The sequence below is a fragment of the Salvelinus fontinalis genome, chromosome 4 (assembly GCF_029448725.1).
Source record: "Salvelinus fontinalis isolate EN_2023a chromosome 4, ASM2944872v1, whole genome shotgun sequence".
In the NCBI taxonomy this organism is placed as follows: Eukaryota; Metazoa; Chordata; class Actinopteri; order Salmoniformes; family Salmonidae; genus Salvelinus; species Salvelinus fontinalis.
In genome coordinates this window covers 9,943,737-9,957,631 of record NC_074668.1, presented here as the reverse complement: position 1 = coordinate 9,957,631, position 13,895 = coordinate 9,943,737, and the positions used below count along the sequence as shown (strand labels likewise).

Genomic DNA, 13,895 nt, shown 5'->3' with positions numbered 1-13,895 from the left:
GGACAGGGCTTTTGGTCACCTGAAGACTCTGTTTACCTCGGCTCCCATGCTGGCTTATCCGGATCCCTCTTTGGCGTTCATAGTGGAGGTGGACGTGTCCGAGGCTGGGATAGGAGCCGTGCTCTCTCAGTACTTGGGGACGCCACCAAAGCTACGCCCCTGTGCTTTCTTTTCGAAGAAGCTCAGCCCAGCGGAGCGAAACTATGATGTGGGGGACCGGGAGCTGTTGGCTGTTGTCAAGGCTCTGAAGGCGTGGAGACATTGGCTTGAGGGGGCTAAACACCCTTTTCTCATCTGGACTGACCACCGCAATCTGGAGTACATCCGGGCTGCAAGGAGACTGAACCCTCGCCAGGCAAGGTGGGCTATGTTTTTTACCCGTTTTGTTTTCACTCTATCCTACAGACCAGGTTCCCAGAACGCTAAGGCAGATGCACTGTCCTGGATTTATGACACAGAGGAGCGGTCCATGGATCACACTCTCATACTTCCGGCCTCTTGCCTGGTGGCACCGGTGGTGTGGGAGCTGGAAGCGGACATTGAGCGGGCATTACGCACAGAGCCCACCCCCCCCAGTGTCCAGCTGGGCGCCTGTACGTTCCGTCTGCTGTCCGCGACTGTTTTATCTATTGGGCCCATATGTTATGCTCCTCTGGTCATCCTGGCATCGGTCGGACAGTGCGTTGCCTTAGTGGGAAGTACTGGTGGCCCACCTTGGCCAAAGACGTGAGGGTTTATGTTTCCTCCTGCTCGGTGTGCGCCCAGTGCAAGGCTCCCAGGCACCTGCCCAGAGGGATATTACAACCCCTACCCGTTCCACAACGGCCGTGGTTACACCTGTTGGTGGACTTCCTGACGGATCTTCCTCCCTCACAGGGCAACACCACGTTCCTGGTCATTGTGGATCGGTTTTCTAAGTCCTGCCGTCTCCTCCCTTTGCCCGGTCTCCCTACGGCACTACAGACTGCGGAGGCCCTGTTCACTCTTCCGGCACTACGGGGTGCCTGAGGACATAGTCTCTGATCGGGGTCCCCAGTTCACGTCCAGGGTCTGTAGAGCGTTCATGGAACGTCTGGGGGTCTCGGTCAGCCTTACCTCAGGTTTACACCCAGAGAGTAACGGGCAGGTGGAGAGAGTAAATCAGGATGTGGGTAGGTTTCTGCGGTCATATTAGCAGGACCGGCCGGGGGAGTGGGCGGCGTTCATCCCCTGGGCAGAGATGGCCCAAAACTCACTCCGCCACTCCTCCACTAACATCTCTCCTTTCAAGTGCGTACTGGGGTATCAGCCGGTTCTGTCACAGTGGCATCAGAGCTAGATCGAAGCTCCTGCAGTGGCCGAATGGTTCAAGCGCTCGGAGGAGACCTGGGACGCCGCCCATGTGCACCTACAACGGGCCGTGAGGCGGCAAAAAGCGAGCGCCGACCACCACCGCAGCGAGACCGGGTCTGGCTCTGGACCCGAAACCTGCCCCTCTGCCTGCCCTGCCGGAAGCTGGGTCCATGGTTTGTGGGGCCATTTAAAGTCCTGAGGAGACTGAACGAGGTATGCTACAGGTTACAGTTTCCCCCAGATTATCACATTAATCCCTCGTTCCATGTGTCTCTCTTCAGGCCGGTGGTGGCTGGTCCACTCCAGGAAGCTGAGGTGTGGGAGGTTCCTCCTCCCCCTCTGGACATCGAGGGGGCCCTGGCGTATGCTGTCCGAGCCATCCTGGACTCGAGGCATCCGGCGAGGGGCCTTCAGTACTTCGTGGAGTGGGAGGGGTACGGTCCAGAGGAGAGATGGTGGGTGCCGGTGGAGGACATCCTGGACCCTTCGTTGCTGCGGGATTTCCACCGTCTCCATCCGGGTCGCCCCGAGGTCGGTGTCGGCGCGCTGTCCTGCGCCTGACTCTCTACACCAACTACACACAGGACCCTTACAAAAGAGGAGATATATTGTAGCTGCCGGTAACGTCTCAAGAGGAGTTATATTGTAGTTGCCGGTAACGTCTAAAGAGGAGATATATTGTAGTTGCCGGTAACGTCTAAAGAGGAGATATATTGTAGCTGCCGGTAGCGTCTAAAGAGGAGATATATTGTAGCTGCCGGTAACGTCTAAAGAGGAGATATATTGTAGCTGCCGGTAACGTCTAAAGAGGAGATATATTGTAGTTGCCGGTAACGTCTAAAGAGGAGATATATTGTAGCTGCCGGTAACGTCTAAAGAGGAGATATATTGTAGCTGCCGGTCAACGTCTAAAGAGGAGATATATTGTAGCTGCCGGTAACGTCTAAAGAGGAGATATATTGTAGCTGCCGGTAACGTCTAAAGAGGAGATATATTGTAGTTGCCGGTAACGTCTAAAGAGGAGATATATTGTAGCTGCCGGTAACGTCTAAAGAGGAGATATATTGTAGCTGCCGGTCAACGTCTAAAGAGGAGATATATTGTAGCTGCCGGTAACGTCTAAAGAGGAGATATATTGTAGCTGCCGGTAACGTCTAAAGAGGAGATATATTGTAGCTGCCGGTAACGTCTAAAGAGGAGATATATTGTAGCTGCCGGTAACGTCTAAAGAGGAGATATATTGTAGCTGCCGGTAACGTCTAAAGAGGAGATATATTGTAGCTGCCGGTAACGTCTAAAGAGGAGATATATTGTAGCTGCCGGTAACGTCTAAAGAGGAGATATATTGTAGCTGCCGGTAACGTCTAAAGAGGAGATATATTGTAGCTGCCGGTCAACGTCTAAAGAGGAGATATATTGTAGCTGCCGGTAACGTCTAAAGAGGAGATATATTGTAGCTGCCGGTAACGTCTAAAGAGGAGATATATTGTAGCTGCCGGTAACGTCTAAAGAGGAGATATATTGTAGCTGCCGGTAACGTCTAAAGAGGAGATATATTGTAGCTGCCGGTAACATCTCAAGAGGAAGACATCCGATTCATTGAACATGTTTATTTACTAAACAAGAAACTGATCTCTGGATGTTATTAATACAAATGGAGAACAAAATAGATTGTCAATAGACTGAACCTTTCACTTCTTATAGTGAGACTGTATTTTGTGAGTGTGTGTGTGTTTGTGTGTGTGTGTGTGTGTGTGTGTGTGTGTGTGTGTGTGTGTGTGTGTGTGTGTGTGTGTGTGTGTTTATTTGATGTGAGTGAGCACATTACAAAAAACGTGTCATACATATGAGATTTACAGTATACTGCTGTTTCAGTTCTTTCCCAGATCATGCCCCAGGTAATCAAAGTATTCTCTGTGTGCCATATGTTGTATTGAGGACTGTTCATGTTTCACCACTGTTAGTGCACCTGGTCCACTCCTATCTTCTTGGCTCTGAGACACAGATTGTATTCATCCCACTACACTCTCAAGGTCAATCCCTCCTTGTCCTAGGAAAACAACATGCATGGAGAATTAAAACACTGCAGAAAGTATGGTAATATCCCAACCTTTATTCCCAAAGTACATTTACATGTACCAGTAATTTGACCTGGTGAAATGGTGCTGACAACAATGAACAAAATAATGTAAACATACTCCACACACAGTGTAGTACACTATAGACACAAAACAGAAACAGGACATGGGTAACAGAACAATTACACGTAATAAACATATAATAAACAATTATTACTGATACGTTGCTCAGACAGTCACTGTACATAAAAGTTATGCTAATGTTCTCTAATGACCTCTCTTATTAAACTATAATCAGCAATTCAATACTTTAATGACTAAAACTCCTTTATGTTTTCATTTTTTTTAAATCGATGAGAATGATTCTAATGATAAACTTAGTGTTTCTACAATGTCCTGCATTTCTGTGTTCCAATGTTTCAACTGCGGGGCGACCGTTTCAGTTGATGCCATTGTCACTGAGATATCAGACCGTATTCAAATGACCGCCATTTACACTGAGTGGACAAAACATTAGGAAAACCTGCTCTTTCCATGACAGTCTGATCAGGTGAATCCAGGTGAAAGCTATGATCCCTTATTGATGTCACTTGTTAAATCCACTTCAATCAGTGTAGATGAAGGAAAGGAGACAGGTTAAAGAAGGATTTTTAAGCCCTGAGACATGGATTGTGTATGTGTGCCATTCAGAGGGTGAATGAATGGGGTATAGTAGTAGGTGCCAAGCAGGCGCACCGGTTTAAGTGTGTCAAGAACTGCAATGCTGCTGGGTTTTTCACACTCAACAGTTTTCTGTGTGTATCAAGAATGGTCCACCACTCAAAGGACATTCAGCCAACTTGACACAAATGTGGGAAGCATTGGCGTCAACATGGGCCAACATCCCTGTGGAACATTTTTGACACCTTGTAGAGTCTATGCCCCCACGAATTCAGGCGGTTCTGGGGGAAAAAGCGGGAAAAAGGGGGTGCAACTCAATATTAGGAAGGTGTTCTTAATGTTTTGTACACTCAGTGTATAATGAGTGGTTATTAACACCCTGTGACTCATTCCTGCGACAAATATTTCTGCATGACATCCGTTCTGGAGGGACTCTCACTGGACCAGTCACAGTCCAATGCTGGACATGACATCTAGGAGTGGGCAGCTACTCCAAGATGGCTGGCAGACAGCAGACACAGCTGGTGTTTCCCTTCAAAACATGGAGACAAAGCACCATGAAGTAAACAAACAAACTCAAATGCTTAGCTTCTTATCTCCACCCTGCAGCCCGTCTTCACTGTGATTGGCCACGCACTCCGGGGTCTCAGTGGTGGCGATAAGGAGGAGGAAGTGGGTGGAAGGAGGACGAAAGGTGACAATGAGGGCTTTTCTGGAATGCCAAACCAGATTTACCACACTTGCTTGCTGCAGCATGCTACAAAACCAAACCAGCCCAAATCTCTTATCTAAAGGCTATGGTGTGATCTTTAGACCTAGAATCGGAGTAGTCTTATTGTTTGTCAGTTTGACTCCCTCCAAGCCCTCAGTGAGATAGCTCCCAGTCAGCGAGGTGAGCGTTGTAAAACCCTGACTAAGCCAGTCTTCCCACAATCAGCCCCTGCTTTCTGGGAGCCACTCACTCAGGGACGGTTGTTGCTGGCTCTGCTCTGGCTGTGCGTCTTACTAATGGAGTACCACAGCCAGAAGAGCAGCGCTAGAGCCCCCTTGCCTTCCCCACTACGACTGCTAAGGGAGACATCTTCCCACTGCACGACACTCTGAAGCCCAGAGATAACAAGCAAGCGCGTCATCACTGTCTGCATGTGAATGTGTGTTTTCATCTGTGGTAAACACAAGAGTATTTTATTTTAAATGTTGTGCTTCGTAGCTTATTATTTCATATGTGAATGATTTCATAGCTGTTTTAAGTGGAGGAGCGACTCTTCTCAAGATTACTTTAATTTTGAAAGGTTCCTCCACTAAGCTCTCTTCAGGCTCATTAGTGCTGGGTAAGTGCAGTGTACAGTACTTAGATTCCCTAAGAGGTTTCACTCTTTCACTGTCTTTATCTCCATGTTATCTCTGTCTTTATCTCTATGTAATCTCTGTCTTTATCTCCATGTTATCTCTGTCTTTATCTCTATGTTATCTCCGTCTTTATCTCTATGTTAATCTCTGTCTTTATCTCCATGTTATCTCTGTCTTTTTCTCCATGTCACCTTTTCCTTTTTCTTTTGTTGTGATCAAACTGGATGCATCACAGGACAGATAGTAAGTTTAAGAACACAGTCATATCAAAACACACGTCTAGATCTAGTGTTGTTGTCAGTTCATTTCAGTAGGTGCCTATAGTCAGGTCTATATCAACCTCACCCATCCTAAGATGTACAGTGCCTTCAGAAAGTATTCATACTCCTTGACTTATTCCACATTTTGTTATTTTACAGCCTGAATTAAAAAATTATTAAATACTTCTTTTTTATCTCACCCATCTACACACAATACCCCATAATGTCAAAGTGAAAACATGTTTTTAGACATTTTAGCAAAATTATTTAAAATTAAATACATAAATATCTAATTTACATACAGTACCAGTCAAAAGTTTGAACACAGCTACTCATTCAAGGGTTTTTTCTTAATTTTTTACTATTTTCTACATTGAAGAATAATAGTGAAGACATCAACTATGAAATAACACATATGGAATCATGTAGTAACCAAAAAAGTGTTAAACAAATAAATAATATTTTATATTTTTGATTGTTCAAAGTAGCCACCCTTTGCCTTGATGACACCTTTGCACACTCTTGGCCTTCTCTCAACTAGCTTCACCTGGAATGCTTTTCCAACAGTCTTGAAGGATTTACTACATATGTTGATCACTTGTTGGCTGCTTGTCCTTCACTCTGCGGTCCAACTCATCCCAAACCATCTCAATTGGGTTGAGGTGGGTGATTGTGGAGGCCAGGTCATCTGATGCAGCACTCCATCATTCTCCTTTTTGGTCAAATAGCCCTTACACAGCCTGGAGGTGAGTTGGGTCATTGTCCTGTTGAAAACAAATGATAGTCCCACTAAGTCAAACCAGGTGGGATGGCATATTGCTGCAAAATGCTGAGGTAGCCATGCTGGTTAAGTGTGCCTTGAATTCTAAATAAATCACTGACAGTGTCAGCAACAAAGCACCACCACACCATCACACCTCCTCCTCCGTGCTTCACGGTGGGAACCACACATGCGGAGATCATCCGTTAACCTACTCTGCATCTAACAAAGACACAGCGGTTGGAACCAAAAATCTCAAATTTGGACTCGTCACCCCACAGGACAGATTTCCACCAGTCTAATGTCCATTGCTCGTGTTTCTTGGCCCAAGCAAGTCTCTTCTTATTATTGGTGTCCTTTAGTAGTGGTTTCTTTGCAGCAATTCGACCATCAAGGCCTGAATCATGCAGTCTCTTGTGAACAATTAATGTTGAGATGTGTCTGTTACTAGAACCCTGTGAAGCATTTATTTGAGCTCAATTTCTGAGGCTGGTAACTCTAATGAACTTATCCTCTGCAGCAGAGGTAACTTCCTTTCCTGTGGCGATCCTCATGAGAGCCAGTTTCATCATAGCGCTTCATGGTTTTTGCGTTTGCACTTGAAGAAACTTTCAAAGTTCTTGAAATTTTCTGGATTGACTGACCTTCATGTTTTAAAGTAATGATGGAGTGTCGTTTCTCTTTGTTTATTTGAGCTGTTCATGCCATAATATGGACTTGGTCTTTTTACAAAATAGGGCTATCTTCTGTATACCACTGCTACCTTTTCACAACACAATGTGAAATGAATATGGTTGATTAATTTATTTATTTTTATGAAAACTATGTTTTTTATCCCATTTTCTCCCCAATTTTCGTGGTATCCAATCGCTAGTAATTACTATCTTGTCTCATCGCTACAACTCCCGTACGGGTCGAAGGTCGAAAGCCATGCGTCCTCCGAAGCACAACCCAACCAAGCCGCACTGCTTCTTAACACAGCACGCCTCCAACCCGGAAGCAAGCCGCACCAATGTGTCGGAGGAAACACCGTGTACCTGGCCCCCTTGGTTAGCGCGCACTGCGCCCGGCCTGCCACAGGAGTCGCTGCAGCGCGATGAGACAAGGATATCCCTACCGGCCAAACCCTCCCTAACCCAGACGACGCTATGCCAATTGTGCGTCGCCCCACGGACCTCCTGGTCGCGGCCTGCTGCGACAGAGCCTGGGCGCAAACCCAGAGACTCTGGTGGCACAGCTAGCACTGCGATACAGTGCCCTAGACCACTGCACCACCCGGGAGGCCTATATGGTTGATTTTTAAGGTTCGGGAAAAGTGCAGTGAATAGTGCCACTTGTTAGGATGTCAATATAAATGTATGTATTTATGGTTGTTTGTAATTTTGTCTTACGTTTTAATCATTATATGTGTTACTGTTTTTATCATCAAGGGCCACGTTGGAAACAAGCGTTTTAATTCATACTTTCAAGTGATTTCAAGTGTACATTTTGTTGCATATGTCTGTTACCCAAAATAAATTTACTTCAACTGATTGGCTCATACGCATTAAGAAGGTAAGACATTCTACAAGTTAACTTTGAACAAGGCACACCTGTCAATTGAAATGCATTCCAGGTGACTACCTCAATGAGCTGTTTGAGAGAATGCCAAGAGTGTGCAAAGCTGTCATCAAGACAGAGGGTGGCTATTTGAAGAATCTCAAATATAAAATAAATATTGATTTGTTTAACACTTGTTTTGGTAACTATATGATTCCACATGTGTTATTTCATAGTTTTGACGTCTTCACTATTATTCTACAATGTAGAAAATAGTAAAAATAAAGAAAAACCCTGGAATGAGTAGGTGTGTCGCAGCTTTTGCCTGGTACTGTACGTTTCACACCCTTGAGTCAATACATGTTAGAATTAGCTTTGGAAGTGAATACAGCTGTGAGTCAACTCCAGGTTATATTTGGCCTTGTGTTTTAGGTTATTGTCTTACTGAAAGTTGAATTTGTCTCACAGTGCCTGTTGGAAAGCAGACTTAACTAGGTTTTCCTCTAGGACTTTTCCTATGCTTACCTCTATTCCGTTGATTTTTATCCTAAAAAAACTCCCTAGTCCTTGCCGATGACAAGCATATCCATAACATGATGCAGCCACCACCATGCTTGAAAATATGAAGAGTGGTACTCAGTGATGTGTTGTATTGTATTTCCCTTTGTAATCATGACATACAGTTCATTTCTTTGCCACATTTTTTAAAGTTTTATTTGAGAACCTTATTGCAAACAGGATGCATGATTTGGAATATTTTTATTTTTGTACAGGGTTCCTTCTTTTCACTCTGTCATTTAGGTTAGTATTGTGGAGTAAATACAATGTTTTTGATCCATCCTCAGTTTTCTCTTATCATAATTGGCCCCATGGTGAAATCCCTGAGCGGTTTCTTTCATCGCCAGCATCTGAGTTAGGAAGGACGCCTGTATCTTTGTAGTAACTGGGTGTATTGATACACCATCCAAAGTGTAATTAATAACTTCACCATGCTCAAAGGGTTATTCAATGTCTGCTTTTTTTCTATTTTTACACATCATCCACCACAAGGTGCCCTTCTTTGTCTGTCTTGGTACTGTCCTTGTCATGTGTCTGTCTTGGTACTGACCTGTGTCTGTCTTGGTACTGTACTTGTCATGTGTCTGTCTTGGTACTGACCTGTGTCTGTCTTGGTACTGTACTTGTCATGTGTCTGTCTTGGTACAGTCCCTGTCATGTGTCTGTCTTGGTACTGTCCCTGTCATGTGTCTGTCTTGGTACTGTCCTTGTCATGTGTCTGTCTTGGTACTGTCCCTGTCATGTGTCTGTCTTGGTACTGTCCTTGTCATGTGTCTGTCTTCGTACTGTCCTTGTCATGTGTCTGTCTTCGTACTGTCCCTGTTAGGTATGTCTGTCTTGGTACTGTCCCTGTCATGTGTCTGTCTTGGTGCTGTCACTGTCATGTGTCTGTCTTGGTGCTGTCCCTGTCACGTGTCTGTCTTGGTACTGTCCTTGTCATGTGTCTGTCTTCGTACTGTCCTTGTCATGTGTCTGTCTTCGTACTGTCCCTGTCATGTGTCTGTCTTGGTGCTGTCACTGTCATGTGTCTGTCTTGATGCTGTCCCTGTCAGGCCCACAGTCCCTCACCATCCAGTTCCCACTGGCCCTGTGCCCTCCAACATGGGGCAGGGACCAGGGCCCAACCCCCAACAGCTGGCAGGGAGATGGGTGACATGGGCCTCAGGGCAGGATGGCAGCCCAGTGAGCTGTGAGGCCTGACAAACAGCTACAGACCACATCACAGGCAGATGTCTGTAGTGATGTGAAAGCTCTGGCCAATCCAAATGGTAAGGTCTCTCTGTGTGCACTCTGTTAGGTACTGTGTTATCCATAGATTGTTTAATGTTATTATCATTTTTAAATAGGAGACATATTTATATTATATGAATAGCTGATACTGTTATAACCTTTGATGAACACAAGTGAATGTAACAAAATAAACCGTTTGGGAACTGAATGTGTGGGGCTGCATTCCAAATGGCACCATATTCCTTTAATAAGTACTAAAGTAGTGCACTACAGCCCTATGGGTCCTGGTCTAAAGTAGTGCACTACAACCCTACGGGCCCTGGTCTAAAGTAGTGCACTACAGCGCTACGGGTCCTGGTCTAAAGTAGTGCACTACAGCCCTATGGGTCCTGGTCTAAAGTAGTGCACTACAGCCCTATGGGTCCTGGTCTAAAGTAGTGCACTACAACCCTATGGGTCCTGGTCTAAAGTAGTGCACTACAACCCTATGGGCCCTGGTCTAAAGTAGTGCACTACAGCCCTATGGGTCCTGGTCTAAAGTAGTGCACTACAGCCCTATGGGTCCTGGTCTAAAGTAGTGCACTACAGCCCTATGGGTCCTGGTCTAAAGTAGTGCACTACAACCCTATGGGTCCTGGTCTAAAGTAGTGCACTACAACCCTATGGGCCCTGGTCTAAAGTAGTGCACTACAGCCCTATGGGTCCTGGTCTAAAGTAGTGCACTACAACCCTATGGGTCCTGGTCTAAAGTAGTGCACTACAACCCTATGGGTCCTGGTCTAAAGTAGTGCACTACAACCCTATGGGTCCTGGTCTAAAGTAGTGTGTGCACTACATAGGGAATAGGGCACCTGGTCTAAAGTAGTGCACTACAACCCTATGGGTCCTGGTCTAAAGTAGTGCGTGCACTACATAGGGAATAGGGCACCTGGTCTAAAGTAGTGCACTACAACCCTATGGGCCCTGGTCTAAAGTAGTGCACTACAACCCTATGGGCCCTGGTCTAAAGTAGTGCGTGCACTACATAGTCTAAAGTAGTGGTCTAAAGTAGTGCACTACAGCTCTATGGGTCCTGGTCTAAAGTAGTGCACTACATAGGGAATAGGGTACCTGGTCTAATGCAGTGCACTACATCCCTATGGTCTAAAGTAGTGCACTACATAGGGAATAGGGTACCTGGTCTAATGTAGTGCACTACAGCCCTATGGTCTAAAGTAGTGCACTACATAGGGAATAGGGTACCTGGTCTAATGTAGTGCACTACAGCCCTATGGGCCCTGGTCTAAAGTAGTGCACAACAGCCCTACGGGCCCTGGTCTAAAGTAGTGCACTACAGCCCTACGGGCCCTGGTCTAAAGTAGTGCACTACAGCCCTACGGGCCCTGGTCTAAAGTAATCTACTACTGCCCCATGGACCCTGGTCTAAAGTAGTGCACTACAGCCCTACGGGCCCTGGTCTAAAGTAGTGCACTACAGCCCTATGGGCCCTGGTCTAAAGTAGTGCACTACAACGCTACAGGCCCTGGTCTAAATTAGTGCACTACAGCCCTATGGGCCCTGGTCTAAAGTAGTGCACTACAGCCCTATGGGTCCTGGTCTAAAGTAGTGCACTACAGCCCTATGGGTCCTGGTCTAAAGTAGTGCACTACAGCCCTATGGGCCCTGGTCTAAAGTAGTGCACTACAGCCCTATGGGCCCTGGTCTAAAGTAGTGCACTACAGCGCTACGGGTCCTGGTCTAAAGTAGTGCACTACAGCCCTATGGGTCCTGGTCTAAAGTAGTGCACTACAGCCCTATGGGTCCTGGTCTAAAGTAGTGCACTACAGCCCTATGGGTCCTGGTCTAAAGTAGTGCACTACAGCCCTATGGGTCCTGGTCTAAAGTAGTGCACTACAACCCTATGGGCCCTGGTCTAAAGTAGTGCACTACAGCCCTATGGGCCCTGGTCTAAAGTAGTGCACTACAGCGCTACGGGTCCTGGTCTAAAGTAGTGCACTACAGCCCTATGGGTCCTGGTCTAAAGTAGTGCACTACAGCCCTATGGGCCCTGGTCTAAAGTAGTGCCTAATAAATAAAGTACAATTTGGGACACTTCTGGGATTATCATTTTCTGTCAATCTTCAGAATGGACCAAACAGGAGCGCTTTCATAATCTGACCCGTCGTTTGGTTCAAAGCTCTATTTTCTCCGGCGTCCCCAACGAACAAGCATCACTTTACACCCATTATGCATAATATTCTCCTGTGCTCCTCCAACTCTTTGCTATGTTTTGTCAGGTTTATTTAGCTGGAATGTACTTGAAAGTTGGAGATGTCGCCTGTTATAATATCAGGGGCTCTTAAATTAAACATTCGGGCACAACATGCATTGGCTGCCTCGATGAACTCACGATGATTAGCACCATTGAAAAAATTACTTTTTTTTAAAACATTTTATTAGTAAATACATTTGTATGCAGCCGTGATTGTTCTCCACTAAAAGCTTGTTTCAGGAGGGGGAATGGCAGAGACAATGAGTCTACTCTCATTTCTCATGTCATTTGTCAAGATCTTAAAAGGAAACATAGATGTCAGGCTGCTCCTTATTATAGTCGGAAGAGTAGATTAATCAGCATAATGCATTCAACCAATTATGTTTGATTTGATCTGGCTAGTATGGTATTTGAATACAAATCCTCCTTGATTTACAACCCTTCATGTATTGCTGGGACTGTAGGTAAGCGGCTTGGGAAAGATGCAGGAAGAATTCCTACTGACTATATGAACAGTACATAAGCATAGAGAACATTTAAACGAGTGGTCTACTTGACAGTGGTTTCTAAAGGGGGGGGGGGGGGGTCCCTTTTTTTATCAAGTTCACTTCAGTTACGGCAAGTGCTCGTATTAAAATATCGTAGGGTAATTTTACTGAGGCGGTATAACAGGATGCAATCACCAATGCGTGGTTTACTGAGACTCAGCAATATCACCTGAAGATAGTGAACATAGTTAGTTATGGACTGTAGTCTACCAACACATTTGGACAATGAAGTGTTTGACGGGGGGGAAATAGGGAGACACACTATCACATAAACAATATCTTTAGAATTTCGATTCATTCTACTCACAAAACATACAATACATGACAGAGTAAAGAACAGTTATAGACAAAAACAACACAGGATAATATTACATGAAATGAAGAAAGAAAATAATGCATTGTTAAGACACCAAGAGACAGCAGACGTATTACTGACACACTGTACTTACCATTTTGGCTCAGGATGCCATCGCTTCCTTTCAGATCTAGTTGGCATCCGAATTTCTGATTTAGTCATGAACACGACTCTGTGCACCTTCTGTTCTTATAATCGTGAGAATACAGCGATTGTAACTACATACAGAGACATCTGGACAGAATAGAGGATTTTGCAGGTTCAGCTGGAGAATTTTCCAGACGAAGGTATGATTAGTATGACTAGGATGTTACCATAGCAGTCTGGTCAGTGTTCCATTTAAGAATTTCTTGAAGGTAGCATGCAATTTTTCTAACGTCTTGTTTTTCTTTGTCCATTAGCCTACTTTCAGTCTCATTTTCCCTCGTTAAATCTTTTCTCTCCTTTTCCATTTCCTTCATTCTTCTAAGCCCCCCCCTCCCTCCCTCTTTTTCTCTGTGAGTTCCGCTAGGTCTCACAGAGACTGATTGATTGCCTCTGGTGTTGGCTACCCAGAGGCCTCAGCTGGCAATGTCAGAAGCAGGACAGGTACCCAGGACAGCAGGACCAAGGCCCTCTGTGGTCCAGTGGAAAGTCATTGACTAGTGATTGAATAACAGGCTCATCAGATATGTTTTATTTAGTTTTGGGAACAGGTTTTTTATCATTTATTTTACTTTGTATTTATTTATTCACACTAAAGAAAATAAGTGAAAGACAGAACAGTACAGATAAAGAACCTGGTAAAAAACAGTGTGCAGTTGAGGTCAGAAGCGCAAAAGGGCTGATATGAAAACCACACCACAAATATAAGTACAACACAAAAATAGTTTGTTCAATCCATTAAACAAAGCATATTCATTATAATTCTACATGATATACTCAGTATATATAGGAGTGCTTTTATTTTAAAGTTGACATAAATGGAGAGAGAA

The 13,895-nt window shown here is 45.0% G+C and overlaps 1 long non-coding RNA gene across 1 annotated transcript; it reads right to left on the bottom strand.

The window, feature by feature from the left end:
• Positions 1-3,425: 3,425 nt before the first annotated feature.
• On the bottom strand, positions 3,426-13,389 carry LOC129853052 (uncharacterized). The gene is made up of 2 exons (XR_008759069.1): positions 13,016-13,389; positions 3,426-4,602 (listed from the first exon to the last, which is right to left on the bottom strand). It is a non-coding gene; the product is annotated as an uncharacterized LOC129853052 (long non-coding RNA).
• Between the last annotated feature and the right edge of the window lie 506 nt (positions 13,390-13,895).